The 5,576-nt window shown below is 36.2% G+C and overlaps 1 long non-coding RNA gene across 2 annotated transcripts; it reads left to right on the top strand.

Annotated features, from left to right (window-relative positions):
• The first annotated feature begins 462 nt into the window (after positions 1–462).
• On the top strand, positions 463–5,211 carry LOC143105779 (uncharacterized). 2 transcript variants are annotated; one of them, XR_012983539.1, is made up of 7 exons: positions 463–721; positions 1,997–2,090; positions 2,638–2,710; positions 3,232–3,346; positions 3,652–3,711; positions 4,232–4,323; positions 4,420–5,211. It is a non-coding gene; the product is annotated as an uncharacterized LOC143105779 (long non-coding RNA). The 2 variants fall into 2 exon arrangements; XR_012983538.1 differs by lacking the exon at positions 3,652–3,711.
• Positions 5,212–5,576: the final 365 nt, after the last annotated feature.

The following is a 5,576-nucleotide window of genomic DNA, read 5'->3' as shown; positions in this document are numbered from 1 at the left end:
GTCTTAAATATCACTCCACAACTTCTGGAACTTCATTCAAAAGTGAAAAGCAGATGTGAGCTTTATTCTAAAGAATGTTTCATTCAAGTTCAGTGTGTGTTGTTGCGAACTACAGTATTTGTTTCTCAGCAAAAGCCTTAATAAACGGTAACACATAGGCTATAGCCTAGGCTATGTAGGCTAAAGGAGAGAATGAGAAAGAGAGAAAGAAAGAGAGAGAGAAACTTAATTAACTAAACCGAATTGTTCGGCAGAACATGTTGGCACAGTATATGGACAACAAAATAAATCAATCTTTCTACAGCTTTTAAAAAATTCCTGTGGAGTATTGACCTATAACACAGCATTGAACTGTATGAAATTCCAATTGAAGTTGTGAAGCTGAATTCTCCCTACAAGCTCCTGGTAAATAATTCACTTAAAAAAGGTGGTCTCCTGGGGTTGATACATCTCTCCATACACAGTAAAATTGACAGTGTTATTAAGTGTTAATTTTTCAGAGACATATTTTTCAGTGTTCATTAGTGTTAATTAGTGTAACTTCGGGAGTTGTTTGAACAAACATGTACACCCACGGTGTAATTAAAACTCACAACTTAGTGTTTTAAGTGGGTGTGAATGTACGAACTCTGGGGTGGAGTCATTTACACTTCCGGTCCTTCAGTTGAGATTTTTGAAAAGAAGATGGACGCCATTGAAGTACAGCGTGGGATAGTAAAAGGTAAATTCATTTGTTCCCTCTACTTCTGTAAGCTAGCATGAAAACTACGACAAATACACAATTAAGTAATGTCACATCACAGGTATATGTTTTCATACCAACGTGTTTTACCTACTATGAAATATTGGTGACGTTAGCTTGGTCGCTAGCTAGTAGCAAGGTCGCTAGCTAGCTCAGAAAATTATTGGTAAAACATCCAGCAAGCAAACATAACTTCGGTGGGTTATAACCTTATCAAATTGAAATGGTTAAGTTTATGTTAATTTGTAATACTTAAACTGTAAACTGACATTAATGTAATATTGGAGTCAACAACGTCTTAAAGTCCTTTCTGAAATTTGAAAAGGCGGTTGGAATTTGAATACCCACTGAGGGAATAGCTCTAACATGCGAACGTAGCCTAGCTGATTAACATTAGAACTAGTTACAGCCAGAACTCCACTGTTCATAGCGATCTAACGTTAGTGTGCTGCCAAATGCTCACCTGGCACAAATGAATCTGTTGACTGACTAATTATAACAGTCTGTCGACTCATTGACGTTTGGTTGAACTGAACACTATTGCTTGCTTATAAAAAAAATTGCTGCTAGCTAACATTAGCTGAGACCACGAAGGCATTCGTTTAACTGTTAGGCATTTTACCAAACAGAGGTGTAAGGTAACCGTTAGCCTGGTTGGTTTGGTGCAGTCTCCATTCTCTGTATGGCACTGGTATTCGTTTCTGTTAGAGTCTGTTGGCTTTATTTGGGTTAGATCAATTTCTTTGTTTCCTAACTTATAAAGGGTGCAGGTAAGCCAAAGAGTATAGAAGTTAGCTAGCTTATACTAATTTTAGATATTTGTAGAAATTGTGGTTCAATACTAGCTTGCAAGCACGTGCATAAAGATATTCAGTCCATCAGGCATAACGTTACAGCTGAGCAGAGTAAGAAATGTTAATTCTCTGAAATTATGAGCAGTTTTTTTATGGATATGGTAATATGTAGATGAGTTTACTGCCTAATAAAATTATTTAAGTTATTACTTAAATACTTTCTTACTGTTGAGTTTTGAGTTTAAGTTATTACTTAAATACAACTTACTGTTGCTTAAAAAGTAGGGATTATATAAACATATTTTAAGACAAAAACACTTGCGGTTGAAACATTTGGTAACCTGTGGTAAATAATGTCAGAATAAAGTTTAGAAGTCCTTTGCTGGTTAGTTGATATACTGCTGATAGTCAAATCATTGTTGTTCTTGTATTGATGTAATTATTTTCTTTGTTTTAACAGGGTCAGCAAAATGCTCATCAATGTCCAGTACCATGGAGAAAAAAGTACCTCAAACTGCAGCCTGGTTTTTCTTTTCAAAGTTTAATTCGAGAAGGTGAGGTTTTATGTGAGTTTAGCCAAAGTCCTTTTAGGCAAGTGCCTCCACTCGGCGGCCATATTGCAACGCTTTTTTTCCCCTTTTTTCTAGCTTGTTTAGACTATGAATCAGCCTGACCATAGGCATGTTTCTTAATGATTTCACATGCACACTTTGTATCCTGGCTGGAGTTAATGCAGATCCTTATGATCGATCCTTTTTAAGAAATACATTTGAAATCAATCAAGGTTCAAAATCCCTGTGCACAGCCCTTTTGCAGGTGCTGATGGTGTGCAGTATAACTATTAAAAAGTCAAAAACTAGTATAAATCGCACACTGAAGGGTATATTTTGTTGACTTTATTTGGCGTGAAGGCTTTAGGTTCACATTCAAACCTGATGAAGAAAATTGTGAAACGTGTTGTTCACGCCAAATAAAGTGGGTAAGGTTAAAAAAAAAAAAAAGATTTTGTCTTTTGTGAATTAAGCGAAATAAAATCGGAGACCGAATTTCTTAAAGCAGCCCTTTAAGATTCCAATTTTTTTTTCTTGTTCTTCAAACAAGGCACATCAATCCACTGGTGCAAAAGAAGAGAACACCTCTGCCATAGGAGATTCAGCAGAAAAAGGCCAAACAGGTGAGCATTTAAAATTAAAATATCACTAGGAGAAATCCTTGTCTGTCTCGTCTCCAAAATGCAGAAGCCTAGCTTTGTGTTCCAGTAGTGTCTCATCAGTGGGCACATTCAATCTTGCAGCTCTGCACTGATCTGGCTGAACGTAAAGTATGTTTATTAGATTCAGTCAGATCTGCTTGCAGATCCAGTGCTGCAAGATCAAAATCCCACTGATTTCATGCTACTGGAACACGAAGCCAAGCAATTTGCTTCCTTCAGATACAGGTCTTGTTATAACCTCTCTGTACACTTTACAAGTTTACAATACTTCTGTTTGTCTGTAGAGACCCTCATCACACAACCACAGAAGTGTAATTATATTTTGAGCACTATCAGTGGTATTAAATAGCGTTTGTTTTTTGACGTTCTAGCTGCCCCCTTAGCTTTCTTGTTTGTACTCTGGAGTTACACTTTTTAGAGGGTGCATGTAAGTTTTCTCTTTACAAGTGTATCACTGTTATTGTTTCTTTTTTTACGCATAGATGGTCCAGGAGGTTCTGGAGAAGAGTTAAATGGGAGAGGAAATAATGGAGGAGTATAGTAGAGCACCTTGACACACTGTACAAGAAGGCATCTTCTGAATATCCTGGTCCATGGGTATGTTTTGTTTTGAATAAATTAATCTAATTGTATACAACAGTTAGGTCCAGTCAAACTATGAACTATTTTCTGACTGAACGAGAGGGATTCCATGGGTGGGGTTATATCAGGACATCCCTACTCAGACTTAGGTAGTGCCATTTTTACATTGATCCAATGTTATCGTTCCATTCATTCAAAGTGAGAGAACAGTGTAACATAACATCACAATTGACTGTTTGAGTGAGAAAAATAGAGTGCATGTAATAGGGTGAATAATGTAATGTGAAATAAAATGAAAAATCATTATTGTGCACATATAGCCTCACACAACCTGCCTGCAGAGTGACAAGAAAACCCTAAATTGATGTCTTTTAATCCAGGTATTTGGTAATAGAATTGCTATGTAAAAACAATATTGAACTGGTGATTGTGGGGTTGATAAATGCTATAAGGCAGAACCTTAGCTGTAGGAATATCTATTACCAACTACACAGTGGCTCCATTTTCAAAAAACTCCTGAAGACACAGCTCTTTAGAGAACATCTCCTGTCATAGCACTACTTACAACAAGTCTTGCTGATCCTAGTACTTACCACCTGTCTTGAACTGACACTCAACTGTTTAAAAACAGCACTCACTGATGCACTTATTCTTACTGTACTCTACTGTTTTTAAATTGTTGAGAGAATTGCTTTAAAACTTAAACTGCTACCATGTTAGTCGCTTTGGTTAAAAATGTGTTAGCCAAATCTAATGTAATGTAATATTACTTAAGCATATTTTAGTGGCAAGAAGCGTTAAGTCTATATTTTATCCATAATCCATGTTTAATCACTCTTCCATTTTATAGCTTGTAATGTTGTCTGAATATATCTAATATAATTTTCCTATTGTTTTTAGAAGGATACCAGTACGAAGTCAAAGAAAAAGATATGCACTCGGCATTGTGACTGTTTCCTAATCTCAGGGATCTTTACTCCACCAATGGCTATGTAAGATTTTACTCATTTCCATTTAAGGTTATATATAATAATAATGTTCAACTATTGATCTGGATAATCATAGTTCTTGCCCACATTATTTTGCAGGAACACTTCTACGATGCTGGAAGAGGGACAGGCTATCTGGCATGGCGCCTAAAGCAACGAGTGTCGCAGCGTTTGGTCAAGAACAGCTCGGGAGCCTTGGAATACATGAACACCATGAGCTTTTTAAGGAGGTAGACTTTCTAATGAGGAGACACAGCACTCAAAAAATCCTCCATAGAAATGCATGGGGTTAGTTTGTAACGTATGGTGTTGTTTACATATATTACACCCCCCTCCGTGACAAAACGTGGACATGTGAATACATTGAGCCAATCATGTGGTGTGTTGTGAAGACATTGATTGTGCCAATCATGTGTTGTGATCTTGCCGCTAGAGCAAGATTGGTGTTGTGAAGCCTGCCAAAATAGATGCCCGATAAGTGCCCAAAATGTGTTGCATTATGGCTGCTGAGTGGAGGGACTTGCCTAAAAGGACTTTGGGTATACCCACATGTAACATCACTTCATGGTGCATTATCTGTCTTGCTTATGGAAAATTGGCCCATTATTGCACATCTCTAGTAATAGGTTTGAAGCAAAACACAAGTTTGTCAAATTGTAAAAAATCTCTTGATTATATTGTTTTATTTCTTGTTTATGAAATGTTTACTCAGTGTTGCAGAGTATTTTCATGCATATGTGGTTATGGATTGTGAGGAACACTGTTTTATTGTTAGTCAATGATTTGTATGAGTATAAGGCCTTTGCTCAACAAAATGCTTATGGACCAAACTTTGACATATATATTGTACCTCTGCGCATTGATTTGAGCCATATCATGGCAAATGTTAATAAAAAAAGAAAAGTAATTAATTTGCTGTGGTTTGTTTAATATGTTTATTTTGATAAATATATGGCTCTAGAAACTAATTAATTAATTACTCCAATAGAGTTAATTTTGAAACTCTGATAAGAGTTAATTATGAATCACTGATGGAGTTAATGATACACTCCAATATAGTTAATTTTAACTCTGATAGAGTTAATTATAAAACACTAGGCTAGTGTTAATATGGCAACACTATGGCAAGTGTTATTTTAACACTGATGAGTGAGGATTATATAAACTCTGGAATAGTGTTAAAATTAACACCCGTAGAGTAAAATTAACACTGGCCGATTTACTGTGTAGGTGCAATGAGATGGAATGCTTATGAA

The sequence above is a fragment of the Alosa pseudoharengus genome, unplaced genomic scaffold, assembly GCF_046254945.1.
Source record: "Alosa pseudoharengus isolate Yale_2024_CS ecotype anadromous, Long Island Sound unplaced genomic scaffold, YU_APseudo_1.1 YU_APseudo_1.1_scf_6, whole genome shotgun sequence".
Lineage (NCBI taxonomy): Eukaryota > Metazoa > Chordata > Actinopteri > Clupeiformes > Clupeidae > Alosa > Alosa pseudoharengus.
The sequence above is the reverse complement of the archived record's forward strand: the minus strand, read 5'-3'. Positions and strand labels throughout refer to the sequence as shown.